This window comes from Chelonoidis abingdonii, chromosome 4 (assembly GCF_003597395.2).
Source record: "Chelonoidis abingdonii isolate Lonesome George chromosome 4, CheloAbing_2.0, whole genome shotgun sequence".
NCBI classification, from domain to species: Eukaryota; Metazoa; Chordata; order Testudines; family Testudinidae; genus Chelonoidis; species Chelonoidis abingdonii.
The window spans coordinates 136,300,071-136,316,107 of NC_133772.1; the positions used below are offsets into that span (position 1 = coordinate 136,300,071).

Here is a 16,037-nt window from a genome sequence, read left to right on the forward strand (position 1 = left end):
AGCTGAGAGGCTCCGTGCCTGTGAACGCTCCAGGTAAACAAAACGTCCAGGCCCACTAGCGGCTTACCCTGACGGGCCAGGAGCCAAAGTTTGCCAACCCCTGAAATATAGGGTCAGCTTATGGAAGCATAGTTAATCAACTTCTATTTTTACCTAACCATCTTGGAGGGGCTGGCTTATAAACGAACAAGCTAATGAACGAGTATATACAGTCTCTGTTGTTTCTTAAAAGCAGGAAAATCCACATCTTTTAAAGCCATTTTGTTCTTTTCCATTTGTAAAGACTGATCTGCTGACAAAAAGCAATTTGTAAACTGAATTGTCATTTCACTTTTCCTTCAAGATAAAACAAAGCAATCTGGCAAATAATTGGCCAATATGCTAGCGAAATCACCGAGCATTATGAAATATCCATTTGAAGAGGACTGAGTTTTTAACATGTACAATAACTTTTTCTTCAAGTAATTCAGAAGGATATTTACATGAAAAGTCTGACAAACTCACTGAAAGGGGGCAGAGACACTACTTAATCTCTGGCACACATGGGGTTAAACTCAGCTGAGCTTTCATTCTCTCCTTGCTCAGGGGCAGAACTGTAGACTGACTGCTTGGAACCAGGGGTGGCTCCAGGCCCCAGCGCACCAAGCGCGTGCTTGGGGTGGCATGCCACAGGGGGTGCTCTGCCGGTTGCCGGAAGGGAGGCAGGCGGCTACGGTGACCTCCCGCAGGCGTCCCTGCAGAGGGTCCGCTGGTCCCGCAGCTCTGGTGGAGCATCCGCAGGCGGGACCCTCCGCAGGCACGCCTGCGGGAGGTCCACCGAAGCCGCAGGACAGGCGAGCGGCAGAGCGCCCCCTGTGGCGTGCCGCCGTGCTTGGGGTGGCGAAATGGCTAGAGCCGGCCCTGCTTGGAACACAAGGGCCATAAAACGATGTTGTTCCCCGTGCTATTTCTATTTCCTGTTCTGTTTGTGTCAACAGAGTATCTTTTCTGCTTCTAAATGTGAACTCTTAAGGAAAATACTTTACTCGCTGAATTTCTTTTTGCTCAGCTACTACCAGTTGAGTCATCAATAGGCTTGGCAGATTTTTTTTTTTTAAATTTAGACAGATAATGTCAATGTTAATTTTTAACAATTTTTTGTATTTTTTTGTTTAAACTTTCACAGTTAGGGGAATTTATGGGGGGAGTCAGACGATTAGGCAGTTATACAATTATTTAATGACAATAGACACTGAAATTCAAAAAGTTAAAGCTTTATAATTGTTAAAACACGAATTGTCAACACCCCATGGCAAAATATACAAAGTCAATTTCCTTAAATCAAACTCTAATATGTTCTCAAGCAGCATTTTTCTTATCTTGCCTGTCTGTAAATTTCTATTATCATTGATGGAAATTTGTTTTGGTCCGTTTGCATGTGTACAGGGAAATTGAAGTTTACTGACATTTACTGATAAAAATTGAATCTAGCCATCAAAGTAAGAAATTATAGACCATATGACCTGATCTAACAACCTTTTCTAGATCTTTATATTCAGGAGAACCTAATGTGAATTTACAACTCAGTGTGTCCTATAATAGTTACCTAGTGACTCAGCATTGGTCTAGGTCGATCTGCTTGCTTTCACTGAATTACTATGACAATAATGCCGAGAGGACCCAACTGAGACTGGGCCTAGAGCACTGTACACACACAGCAAGAGACAGTCCCTGCCCCCAAACTTAGTATCTAAACACACAAGACAGACAAAGAGTGGGAGAGGAAACAGATGAAGTGCCTTGCTCTCACTCAGTGCAAGGAATACAACACTATCTCTTCTGAGTCCTAATCTAGCGACCTAACCACTAGACCATGTTGCCTCTCTTATGTGGTTATGTCTTTAGCGTTACAGTGAAAGGGTATCTCTTCTTTCATTCTGAATTTTCCTTCATACTTATTTTTCCATCATTCCAGTTATTTAAATAACTGTTTTACATCAATGTCATGCTGTAAAGTAGTGCTATGTACTTCCCTTTGTACTTCATAATTGCCTTATATTGGTAGTTTTGTAAGTGCAGATCCTGAGACTTTAATAACAGTAAAAAAGGGGAAAATGTAGATTACTGAGAACATGAGGAGACGCTAAAAGGCAGAGATGGAAAAGCAGAATGCAATGTGATTGAACACATCTGTACATAAATATTGAGCTCCTGCCAACTTCTAGTGTCTGGGCCAAAAGGACTAAGGAAATCTGGACCCCGTATGAACTTAGGACCTAAAATGGCTAGACCCCAATAGGCTTAACAGAACAGATAATGTGAATGGTCCAAGTCACTGCATCCAAATTTAGCCCATTCTCATATCTCAGCATTTGCTCATTGGGCAAGCCCATCTCTAGTCAGTGTTCAAGCTCCTATTCTTCCACGCACATTACTGGCTGGCTGGTACTCTTCCCCCCCTGCTTTCGCTACCATTTCTGGCATCCTCTTATGCCAGGGATTGGCTGCCATGGAATATACACTAACCAGTACGTCAATGAAACTCAAGGACAGTGGACACTACAGGGAAATAAGAAGTTGTGAGAAAAATCTAGCATGCCTGTGGGTGAGTACGGATTGTTTCCAACTGCCAGTGCAGAGAGCGAAAACATTCACTCCTGTGACTAGCTGGCTAATACATCATACTCTTTGGCAGCTGTTAGATTCTCCAGCAGCGGAGCCAGCCAGTGAATTTATCACACAACCTCTGGCTACAGTGGAATGTACCAGATAGGTGCTTCCTCTGTGCAGCCCCGCAAGAGCATTCCCTGCTAGAAGGCAGGTAAGGCAGTTCAGACTAAAACTGAGCCTGACATTAACAAAGGCAGCCTCCACCATTCCCTCCTCTCCCAGTCAGCAGCACTGGAGTGTGAAAGAAGCCACAGTTTATTTAGGGGGGAAAAAAACTATAAAAAAACCTTAATGCATCTTAATGAAGCCTATCAAAGAGCTGAGACATTTATTAGACTTTGCTCGCTACACAATTAAATCAGGGACTTTTTTCTCTTATTTACTTCACCCTCTGCAAATCAGATCCAAGCTACATGGAGTCTCTTTGCCTCTTGTTCAATATGCCCCCCAAAAGTCCCAATTCATCGTCTGAGAATGTAGCCCCGTTAGCTTGTTTACCCTGAGCTGCTTTTGTCTAGTACTGGTGCATGTACACTAAGACTAGCAAAGGGGACAGTGCAAGTGCAGACAGGTCACAGGAGCTTTAACGTCTCATCCAGATCTGCTTAGGGCTGAGCTAGGATGACACAGCGATAAAAACACCTACAGCTGCTCTCTCCTGGCATTCTCACCCATGGGAATCTTCCCATTGACTTTAAAGGGAGCTGGATTGGTGAAATGTGCAGTGAAGGGAGGTTGTGCTGAGTATGCGTGCATAATTCAGAGATGTATTTTACAGGATGCACATGAGCTGAGAGGCAAGGGCTCTCCGTTGAGGGTATGACAAGATGATCGAATTGTCACGTAGCACACAGGAACCCAACTACTGCTGATGAAACAAGATTAACCCAAGATATCCTGAAGCTTGCAAAATAATGCATGTAAATTAGAAACACATGTCCTGTGCTCAGAGTACTTTTCTATCACACTCCTCCTGGTTGCCCTCCTTTGCCTTTGATGCTTCTAATCTCTCCAGTCCCTCTCAAGGAACACAAACATTTCTCTAATGATTTATTTTCAAAGGTACAGCAAGTGCATAAACCTACGTGATCATTAAAGTTATTCAGTTCCCTCCACCCAGTATAAGCTGGCTAGCTTGTCCTGACACTGATGACCTTTTTATATATATTTATGGCCATCTTTTCCCTCTGAGTAATTATAACAGAACAACACCATCAACCCATTATATAACAGAGGAAGAGCAATGCCAAAGGATGATATAGTTGAATCTGACTTTAACTTCCACAGCGCAGAAAATGGGTGTCAGTGAAAGCGAAAACATAAATCATTCCTTGTAAACTGTCAAACATTATCTTATTCTTGCTGCCAGGTTTTAATTGCTGCGGAGGATACAGTCGAGAGACCCTTCAATTTATGTGGATCTATGATTCCATTTATATAGCTATTAAATATTTCATTGAAGGCTTTCAGTTTACAGGCAACACTACAGTGCAACAGAATCCAATAAACAAAAATCAAATACACAGTTTCAAGCAAAAGTGCTTACACTTGGAGATTTCCATTAACAGAAATATTACCATCTGGCACCGGTCAGACTGGCAACTACTTGCGACTAGTGAGACCACAGTTATGATTCATTTATGGAAACACCTGTCTCTGCAATAACCTTAACTTCACCTCACCCTCCCTGTTTGTTAACAAGAGCTGGGCAAAAACTTTCACAATTTTAACAAAACTTTGAATGTTGATTAAAAAACCAGGATGAAATTTTGGTGAAGGCTTTCGTAAAAATTACAGCCCTCCCCCCTGTATTGTTCAGCTATCGTACATTGTCTAAATCTTGGAGTGTGAGCTCTTAGACCCATTTATTTGCACAGTGCCTAATACTGTCCCAATGGGGATTGGGGTCTTGTTGTATTAATAATAAGAACAATGTGAATTTACCTTCATCTTAAATTGAGATTTATATCTGAATCATAATCATTAGTACATTTAGATGGGTTGAGTGTCAAGTTTTTTTCTCACAAATGTTAAACAGCAAAATGATTTGCCCCAAAATCCTAAAGGTTGGGTGAAATTTACCAAGTGATAATGGATCCATACTAGCCACGCTGCTACCCCAGCATAGGATGGGGTGTGGCCGAGTGGCTAGGTGTTGAGACCTCTACAACCACAACCTGCCGAAACAAGATCTCTGCGGGTTGGCTCTGAATTTAGGGAAAAATTGGTGCTGGACTAATGGAGGGATCATTTGAGCAGCATTAATTCAAATCCAGTACCCAGGAAGTCCTGCATCTGAGGGGGGACAGCAGAACCACCTTACCCATAGGCTGGAGATTAACTTGTGTCCCTTCACTCCCTTGCATCACACAGCAGCTGCTTATCCAGGCTGGGTGAGAGAATTTTATCAATTATGTGCACTGACAAGCTCAAGCTTGAGAAACTTACAAACCAAACAGAAAGTCAACTCATCACAGTTGAGAGCAACAACTTGGGCTGCTGAGGCCTGTCCTTTCCATTCTCCCATGTAAGAAACTGCAAAACCCTGCTGCTTCCCTAATGAAACCCATCAACTTTCCATGAAGAATGATTTCTTTAAACATAGAATTGAAATAAGTAAGCTCTGGCTTACAATAGATGGCTCCTATTTAACAAACCACATGATATAACCATATATCCTTGACCTAATCTCATCAAACAGCTTGGTATCTTCATTGCTGCACTTACTAATTACAGCTGCCCAACACCAATAATTAAAACACATCTTTTTTATTCTTTTCCAGCAAAGATTAACACTGCACACATCTGACGTGAAACATTATAACAGTGGACCATCACCACTCTTGTATTGATATGTCTTGATTTTACTGAGGTTATGAAAGGCTTACATTAAAAATAGCTTTATGATTTAGACTAAATAATAAAAAGAAAATCATTATGCTAACTCTTTCATGGCATATCTGGGAGAAAGAATTCAACAAAGAATGGCATGTGTATCCTCACAAACATTGCTAATGCCAAATAGATTTTATTTTAGTGAATTTCACAGTACTAACATTAAATGTCACGCTGGTCTAATAGGGATATAAAGTCACTATAAAAATACAATGTATTGCAAAGTGAGAAGATATAGGGTCAAAGCCTCAATTGCTATAAACTGATGCTGCTTCATAGGCCAATACAGACCAACTGCAGGTCTGGTCCTACAGTTTTAAAATCATGGAGCTTAAAAATATTAACATTGTGGAAATCACGCATTAAACCCTCCAAAACAATACAGAGGCTTTTACCAGGCCTTGTCAATCAATCTATACATCTGAAGAAGTGGGTCATAGCTCATAAAAGCTTATAGGCAAATAAATTTGTTAGTCTTTAAGGTGCCACAAGACTCCTTGTTCTTTTTGCTGAAACAGACTAACATGGCTACCACTCTGAAACATATCCTGTTGCTCTGGCAGAGAGGGGGGAACTGACCCAAAGTCTCCCACTCCCAGCTCAGTGCTCTAACTTCTGGGCTAAATGCTATAAGGTGGGCTCCTCTTCTGGAGATTGGGCTGTGAGCATGCCTACCAACTCAAGGAGCTGAATTCCTGTCTTCCCTCAGTTTGTGGATTGCTCTGGGGCTTAGGCAGGAGATAGACACCTGGATGATTAGAGGGAGACAGCGGGGGGCCGGGGGGAGGGTGCTCAGAAACAGAAATAAAGGTGCTCAGGGAAGTTTTACTCTGAAAAGCTTATCCACTGTATGAGTTTAGGCAACTACAGGGCTCAGTGAGAGCCAAAACTGGGACTTAGGTGCCTAAATACCTTTGTGGCTCCCACCCTTAGGCCCCAGTGCTGCAAACGCTTATGCTAGTGACTAACTATGGCCCTCACCAGTCCTCTTTAGTTCAATGGGATTACTCGGGGATAAACACCCCATTAAGTGTTTGCAGGATTGGGGCCTCTTGCTAGATGTAAAATAGACTGGGATATAATGTAAATGTTGGCACACAATACTGCTGGAATATTCTGCAGGGCTGGAGATAATACTTAGCATGAAAGGAGGACCTGATTCTCCTCACTGCCACTGCTGTAAATCAGGAGCCAGCAACGTGGTTACACCAGTGTAAAATCGGAGTAAGTGAAAGGAGAACCAGGCCCATAAGCTGTAGAACAATTTATCATTGAAATACAACTACCAAGAAGCTGTATTAACCATTCAAAGGGGCAGAGGTCAGGCTTTCAAAAGTGGCTAGTGATTTGGGGGTGGGGGGCAAATTGAGACCCCTTTAAAGGTCTCTGGTTTGCAGAGGGCAGGTCCTCAGCATCTTTTGAATATCAGGCCCCTCTAAGGCATCTCAGCTTTGACACCTAAAAAACAAGCCCCTCCCATACAATTCTGTTTGAAAAAGGTGTTGATAGGAATACTACCTCCATGAAAAAGTGAGAGGGAGCTGGGGACAAAGAAATTGATCTAGATGAGTGGGTCTCTCTATGGGAAAGGGGATATACATCTTCAATTTGCATAGCTCACATAGAAAACTTTTATAAATTACTGTCTCGATGACATTTGACTCCAGTTAAAAGCCATCAGGTTTTTGCTGCCAGGGAGGCACTTTGTTGATGGGATTGTGGGGAACGTACTAGCATATGTGGTGGTTGTGTTGCAGGAATTAGACAATCTGGGGAGGAAATTATTAAAGAGATTAATTTTATAACATAATGCTGCTTTCCAGAGATTCCCTGACCTGCTTACTTAATGCTCCAGTGAGTAAAGGGTCTACATTTTAAACAGAACAAATTAACTTCTTTTATTGTTAACAGCAAAGCTTTGTATTGCTTATCACCTGAAAAATGTAACTTCTCCTGTAGAATTGTGGTATAGCAAAATATGGACTGTCCTTGTAATGGAAAAGCTTTACATCAAGTATGGACACAAGAGGAGTGCCCCAAAGAGGTAATCTGGTCACCCTTTTTACAGTAATTGGAGGAGGAGAGTGCCCCAGCCAGCAAGCCAGAATCTTTAGCCAGGTTCTTTGAGTATTAACTTGATACTAATGAAGTAGCAAGTAAGGTATGATTAAGTATTTTTAATGTTTTATTGTAACCTTGCCTTAATAAAAAGTTTTAAAAAATCAACTGACTTGTAATTTTGGGGGAGGCCTTATGAAAACCTTGGTGTAGGGCTCAACTGTGCATGCCCTGCTGGAAGACAATGAATGTTTTGGATATACGAGGGATGCTGGATCAGGCCTTTTATGTCATCTTCTAGATGCCCATAGATTCTTTCTCCTGCCTCTGACAAGAAGTCTGGGAATATTGACCTGAGGTGACATGGGAGAGCTCCAGGCACACACTAATCAAGACCATATACAGCAGCCGCTGGCGGCAGCAGGACTCTGAAGAAGTGGTCCTCCTGCAATTAAGAAATCCTTGTTTTCTGAGAGACAGGTGACTACCTCAATAGAACTGTGCCCACTAGGTAGCAGAATGCAGCTGTTTGGAGTGGGTTAAAATTCATTTCAGACTCCATGACCTCTTGGGAGCCTTTACTAATGTATCTGAAAGTAAGTTATTCAAAAGTGGCTGAAAGAACCTGGGGGATTGGTGAATGGCTAATATTTATATAGTGCCTTTATCCAAAGATCCCAGAGTGCTCAGCAAATTTACAAACTGCATGTGTACACAGAGCTCACTCCAGCCTGCACGTTATGAGGTGGACTGTGGCAGATTTTAAGCAGTGCACAGTAACATTTTCTATCTAGTTTATTTATAAAAGGTATACACCTGATGGTCGAAGCCTGGGTTGCTGTGGCCTGAACATTGTTGCGGAGAACTATTTCCTTGAAGGAGGAATCTGAGGTAGCTATATTGAAATCCATTATGGCTTTACACATTGTGTTCAGGATGCCAGCTGTACCAGTGTAAATTAGAGCAGTCTTAGGACAGTCTAGCTTAAATGTGCCTGCCAGCAATAACCCTGAGGAGCTGTCCTGGTAGCCAAAAATAGCAAGACTGCAGCAGTGCCAGAGCTTTCAAACCATTCAAAAATCAGCTGGAATTATTCTCCAGGGTCCGTATCTACTAACATTTTGCTCGCACTACATCATTGGAGCAGCACAAAGGGGCCATAGCAAAATGTATAGTTAGGCCCTACGTGTCTGCATGAACTATTATTAAGTTAGAAGGAATTAAGTATTAAGTTAGAAGGAGAAGTCCAAGGAGCAGGGACTGAGGTGTCTTCTATAGTTTGTACTGTACTGACCACACTGACAGTACTCATGGGTGGGTGTGTGCACCCACACACAAAATAATATCAATCTCAAAGGTACGAACCCTATAGAGAAAGTGACTAAAACCTTTTTATAGGTACCTCCGAACAAAGATTTGCCTAGAAGATGGTTGGCTCATGTAGAGAAATAAATTGTACCACTATGGTCCTATTGGGTGATTAGGCCAATAGAGAAACTTCTCAAGTGTAGTTCAACAGGAAGTGATAATACTTATGAGATAAACTATACAATAGTGAAATCAACCATAACTGCACAACACAACCAAAGCATAAACCAAATAACGTAGTAAAGTTCACATTTATTTATAAAGGCCCTATAATAAATTATACCAATATTCCAAAAAATGCACAAGCAGATCTAAAGGGCCAGTGAAAATGGCCCTAGAAAGGAGACAGTTCTTCACCTTGTCCACCTACAGAGAATCTACTGCTGGCTAAAGTGCTAGACTAAATAGACGTGCCTTGCACAAGATCTGAAAGGACACCAAAGGCAAGGACTTGCCACTGAGAAAGCTACTGTCAGTCCCATGGAGCTCAATGCTGGAGCAAACAAAAAGAAGAGAATCCTAGCCAAGGATCACTCCTGCAGGAGAGGAAGTCTCAGGCACAGCTGGATTTTAGGTCAATTAGGTCTCGGAAGAGAATCAATGCATTGAAATATATTTGGACACAAGGTTTTTCCCAGAGAAGAAGAACTCAAACATTGATTAAAGTGGGTAATCATAATACAAATTATTAATAACTACTACTTTTAGAGTGGGAGAGGAAGAGAAGAAACACAGTCTCCTCTCCCATTTGTGCTGTAGCTTATTTCTCTCTCCTAACTCTGGGACTTCCAATCAATGGGCTTTCCTCCTGGTAAGCATGATACCTACTAGTATTCACAGAGTGCTAATCACTGTATTATCTAGACATAAAGATATGAGAATGGATTTCGAATTCAGTTGTGAACAGTGTAAATCGGGGTAGCTCCACTGTAGTCAATGGAGTTATATTGACATAACCAGTATAAGTTAGTGTCCTCTGTAGCCTGTGTCACCATCTGCTACTGTAAATAGTTGGTTATGTCCCTAACTGCAATTCTTAAACATAACAAAGATGCCCAGGTAGGTTCGTGGAGACCACACTGGTCCTGGTTTTCTGAGCTAGGTACTCAGTAGCCACAGCTCTCATTGATCAGAGGGGTAGCCGTGTTAGTCTGGATCTGTAAAAGCAGCAAAGAATCCTGTGGCACTTTATAGACTAACAGACATTTTGGAGCATGAGCTTTCGTGGGTGCATCTGAGGAAGTGGGGATTCACCCACGAAAGCTCATGCTCCAGAATGTCTGTTAGTCTATAAAGTGCCACAGGATTCTTTTCTTTGCTGCTTTTACAGCTCTCATTGACTTCATCTAGAGTTGTGCACGCTCAGCACGTCTAAAAATCAGATCCTTCTCCCTACCAGCCTCAGCACACAGCTGGATACATTCAGTACTTCTGGGCTTAGCACTTCATAGCCTTGGCACCTCTGGGCTTGCTGTGTCAGTTATGAAAGTAAAAAAAAATTGCTTTAGCCCCAGCAACTCTTTCATCACAAATTAAGCACTGGATGCATTATAATAATACTCAGTGGCTCCAGTTTTCCTTCAACAGAAAAAAGCTGTCTGACTGCTATCCATACCAGTGAGCATCAGCGATTTTCTAGTTACATTTGTAAATCACTATCAACGACATGTGTTTTCCTGAACTTGTTCCTGTAACAGTCTCTTCTTCCATTCACAAACTCTCCAGATTACTCCAAACCCTTGTCGATCAAGATACGTTCCTTCAAGGGGTAGCAGTTAAGGATTCTAAGTAGGATAAGCGTGCTTTAAAAATGCATGTTGAATGGAATTTCAGCCTACTCCACTAAGCCAAAGGCCGGCGCTTCCATTAGGTTACCCTAAGCGGTCGCCTAGGGTGCCAGGATTCGGGGGGCGGCATTTTGTGCACTCCCCACGGGGCTCATGGGAGCTTCCGGTTCTGCTCCTGTCGCGCCGCCAAAGGACCTTCTGCCGACGTGCCGCAGAAAACAGCGGCAAGTAATTGAGCAGCTCAACCACTGCCGCTGTCACCTGCAGCATTTCAGCGGAGGGTCCTTCTTCAGTGGTGCGATGGGAGCAGAACTGGAAGCTCCCGCGCGTCCTGTGGGGAGCACACAAAATGCCGCCCCCCGAATTCTGCCTAGGGCGCCAGAAATCCTGGCGCCGCTCCTGGGTATGTCTACACAGCAGTGTAGCCCAGGCTTGAGCCTGGACTCACATCTAACCCCCCTTGCATTCACACAGCAATTGTGTTAACCTAGGGCTCAGACCTAAGGTCCCAAGACCCTGCAGGGCTGGAAGGTCTACGCACGTGTTAAGCTGAGATCCAGGGTCCGAGCCCTATTGCTTTCCCGTTTGCATGTAGCCCTGGCTTGACTTGGGTCCTGGAAATCTTCTGGATGTATCCCAGAGTTCCTTGGGGAACCCTGGAGGATCAGGAGCAGTGCCGTCTGTTGGTATCTACTGGGGCACTGGGTATCAGAACTCCATTCTTAATTCTGACACTCAATTTGCTGCATTCATTTTATAGCCTTGCGAACTGAAGATAATACAGTCTACATCACAGAAGTGTTGCAAAGCTTAATTAATGTTTACAAAGCCCTTTGAGAACCTTGAATGAAAGACACTATAAAAGAGAAGTACATTACTATTATTATTAATGTTCATTATGAATGGAAAAGTCAAGTACCCAGCAATCAGATTAGGATCTGCCTACTGTGCCATTACATTGGGTCTTAAGATACCAGGATGCGAGGCACCTTTGAAATACCAGTGAGAGCTAGATACATCTCTTCTGCAACATCAACTAAATTTGGCACAACAACCAGCTACTAGCCTGCCAGCTGTTAAGGGCAAGGCCTTCTGCCAACATTTTCATTAATAAATGGGTGAAAGTAGATGCACACCCTTGGCATGCTCCGACTTGTGCATATGCAAGTTATGGGTGTGCTCCTAGAAGCTGGGGTTGCAGATGAGCATCTGGCCAACTTCTTACGCACATTGGGCAATGTGCCTGCAAGCAAAAATGCCCACCCATTTTTGCACCCATGCTTTTGACAATGTGGGCAAATTGCATACTGTAGCATTTACTGCAAAGCCTGATGCACAGCTACGATGCCCTATAAATAATAATCAGAGTGTAGCTCCTAAACGGGGTCTGAAGGAAAAAGCCCTGCCCATTATCACGTCCTAACTCTTGGTTGGAACATGTCTGCTCCTTGCAGAACACACCCAAGCGCGTTGCATGCCCGGCTGCAAACAACTTCGCCGTGACTGGGGTCACAGCAGAGCTGAGGCTGCAGGCACCTTTAATATTTAAACCAGCTTGTCACCTGACCTAACCTGGATCGTCTGCTCCGGCGAGGGCGGCTGCAGGAGAGACGGGCTCGGGGGTGGTGGAAGGGGTAGGAGCCGCCTACTGACGTCTAGAACCTGCTGTGCAAGTGCAGGCGGCGCTGCCTTCCCCTGGCAGGAGAGGGAAGGAGCCGGGCGGCCGCTGACAATGTGCAATGCCAGAGGAGCGGCCAGTCGGGCAGGCAGAGCCGGCTAGAGGCAGGCGCTGAGCCGGTACCTGCCGCCACCCGCAGCTGGCGGAGGGGCAGGGGCAGGCAGCCGCGGCGGGCTGGAGCAGGTACCGGGAGGCCGGGCCGGGGACCGAGCCTGCGGTGGCGGGCGGGTCGGCGGGGATGGATCGGCAGCCGGCAGGAAACAGCTGATCCTCAGTGGCTTTGGCCTGCGGCCTCCGCCACAGCAGCACCTGGCTGGACTGCAATGCACCAGCCGGGCCGGGCCTGCGGGCGGAGTGGGGAGGAGAAGCGGGGCCGCTGCCCGCTCGGGGCCGTGCCCAGGGGGCTGTGAGATGCCGTGGGGAGCCGGCTGCCCCCGGGCAGGGGCTCGGGACAGTGAAATGCGGAGGGGCGGGGGGGTCTGGGCTACAGTGCAGAGAGCGGGGCAGGGGAGTAGGCGCAGGGCGCTTGGACCGAGAGATCTGCCAGGCTGGGGGCCCCGGGAGAAGGCGGCCGGGCCCCTTTCCAAGTCTTGGTGGCGGCGATTGATTTGGGGGGGAGCTGTCCGCCGCTCTCCAGTCTAGGGCTGGGGGGTGGGGGGTCAGAGCTCCCCGGCTCTGCTCTGTTCCATTCTCCACCGCACATGATTTTGGGCAGGGAAATAGACAAATGTGCTTTAAACCATCTTATCCCTGATCCCCCCCGCCCCATTTTCCCCAGCCTGGTCCTCTTTAGACAAAGAGCCCCGATCTGCCTCCCCCGTGACTAATGGGCTCCATTCCCCCTCCGGGCTCCTTGGTCCCGCGGGCTGGAGGGTTTGTTGTCGCACCTTGTTTGGTTGGTGTTTTCCCTGGGTGTGGATGACTGGCAGGAGCTTTCTAATGGTGTTGGATCATGGAGGAATATACAAGCCAGCCAGTTTATCGGCATCGGTGGCCCACCACACATGCAATCAGCATCTTAAACATCCCCGAGCGGGTTTTGTTCTCAATCTCTGTCCCTCCATTGTGGTGGATTTGATCCCATGTGCGGCTTGGTAAATCCCCCCTCCCCACCCCTTCCTTTTAAAAACAAAAACACTTATATAGTCAATGGGATTAAGTGGCTTTGTTCTGCCTCTTTTTGCTTCTTGTCTAAATAACCCTCCTCTCCTCCTAGAAATGTCCATAATAAGCATTAGTTTCAGTAGTGTCTGCTGCTAGGGGTGAGAGCTGATTAAAGATACAGCCTCTCTCCACTGAATCTAGCTAAAGATTGCAGCTTCAATTCCTCCGCTGACTTTCTGCATTGTGGCCCAATAGCAGCTTTATGGAGTGTTTATTCCCTTCCTCCTAGCAACAGATGCCAACACCGGCTCACTGCATGGCATTAGAAGCAAAATATAGTGTCAAAAGAGGTGGGCTGAGTTTCTTTATCGCCTAGCGTTTGTATAGGACTAGCAGCGTAACAGGGCAGATCTTTCTGTCTGGGTCCCTGCCCTTCACAAATAGTTTTTGGTACGAATGCAAGGCCTCCTGGTGTCTTGCACTAGCAGAGTGACCATGCGTTTGAATAGCATTGTGCCCACTCGAGTCAGTGAGGCTGTTTTGAATAGGCTAGAGGTGACAGGGGAGTGGTTTTACAGTGACCTCCTTTCTGCAGGAGAAGTCCTTCCTTTCTGTCGGCTCCTGGGGCACTGGTGCAGGCAGCTTTCTGTGATTGTCCACATCTTGGTGCTTTTATGTTTCCAACAAGGAAAACCTGAGAAGGGATGGATGGAACCAGAGGAGCTCAGGGTACTCACAGATGCTAAAAAAGGAAAATGAAGGCAGCCCAGTAGTATGCGTTAGGGATACTCAGTAGCGTTCTAAGCACTGACTGCTTGGTGCCCTATGGGATACAGATGAAGTCAGAATCCATGCCCCAAGGAGTTCATAATCCAAGACAGACAACATCCAGAACCTCTCTCTGAGCCTCCCAAGGCAACCACTGTCTTGGAACTCATTTCCATGCCCTTTGGGTGGACAATGGCATTTTTACTGATGCAGGATAGCGTTTGTAGTATTATCGCAGTTGTGGTCCCATGTCCCAGGAGTTAATAGTTCCATATCAGCCCAAAAGCCAAGTTAGGCACTTGCCTGAGAAGAGGAGATAAAGCCAAAGGTGCATAGCCCAAATTGCTCAATAATGAGGGGTATCTTTTCATGTGAACTTAGTGTCATGTGACTTTGTTTACACACAGTAAACAGGATAGTAATACTTGCCTCAGGGCTTATGAAGTTTACTTCATGTTTGAAATATGCTTTGAGATCCTCAAAAAGAAGATTCTGTAATGCAGAGATCATGGGGCATGTATGTTAAGTGATCTCTTTCCCCTTCTTGCCATTAGTAGTGTTGTTCCATCCTGCTTTGTTAGATGGACATTGTGCACACTCTTACCTATAGCTAGAAACAAAACAAAACTTTGCCAAGAGGAATATGGGGGCGGGGAATCAAATGGATAGAAAAAAAGGGAGTCTAAGTAGTGATACATCCTTTTTTCTTCAGAGATGGGGGGGGAGGGAAGGTGAAGAGAGAGAGAGAAACTCTCTTCCCCCCAAAACAAATGGCTTTCTTCCCTATCCACCCTTGCCCAGGGACATCAGAAACCTAATGGGAGAGCACAAGCCGCAAACAGATTTGCTGGAACAGTTGCCTGCGGAAGTCATGCTCCTCTTAGAGTTCTCCTTTATGCATTAGCATCACTGATCTCTGACCAGTCATACTTTAGAGTTAGACTGTGATTTAACAGTGTGCCTGGTATAATGGGAAGTATGTAGCTGCACTGTCCTGGAGCAGATTGGAGAGCCAACTGTGATACAGCTCGGATAGCCACAGTCTGTTCTCTGGTTCTTTCCACTTGCTGTGGAGGTGGGATGGGAAAATAGAGAGCTACTGATACAGAACTGTAGCAGGTTGCATCCCCCACCATGTACCAGCTGAGCTCCTCTGGCTGGCTCATTGAGATGGGGGGATACAAGGCTCTGCCTGCTCCTTGCCCCACCTGCACTTCCCCTCCCCATGCGTTGTGTTGTGCCTGCGATGCAGGAATCCCAAAAAGGAGAATAAGAGGGCATGTTATGTCTCCTTACTCCCGGAGTTAGTATGGCCCAGTAGTTATGGACCAGCTTGGCTATTTGAATATGGAGGTGGAGGAAGCATGCACTTTGCTCCTTGCCAGTCTGGAGGATGCAGTGGGTTGTCAGTGTCCAGAGAAGGCCTGGTCTAGAGAGCTTTCCTGCTTAAAAACAAAAACGGCCATACTGGGTCAGACCAATGATCCATCTAGACCAGCATCCTGTCTTCCGACAGTGGCCAATGCCAGGTGCCCCACAGGGAATGAACAGAACAGGTAATCATCAAATGATCCATCCTCTTGCCCATTCCCAGCTTCAAACAGAGGCTAGGGACACCATCCCAGCTCATCCTGGCTAATAGCCAGTGACGGACCTATCCTCCATGAATTTATCTAGTTCTTCTTTGAGCCCTGTTAGTCTTGGCCTTCACAACATCCTCTGGCAAAGAG

At 45.3% G+C, this 16,037-nt stretch overlaps 1 protein-coding gene across 2 annotated transcripts in view; it reads left to right on the forward strand.

The window, feature by feature from the left end:
• The first annotated feature begins 12,262 nt into the window (after positions 1-12,262).
• CEP170B (centrosomal protein 170B) overlaps positions 12,263-16,037 on the forward strand; it is an 87,261-nt gene continuing 83,486 nt past the window's right edge. The window contains exon 1 of one of the 2 annotated variants that reach the window (XM_032768807.1): positions 12,263-12,618. The gene's annotated coding sequence lies outside the window, so the exon portion shown is untranslated. The remainder of the gene's footprint in view (positions 12,619-16,037) is intronic. The other variant, XM_032768808.1, reaches the window with a different exon arrangement.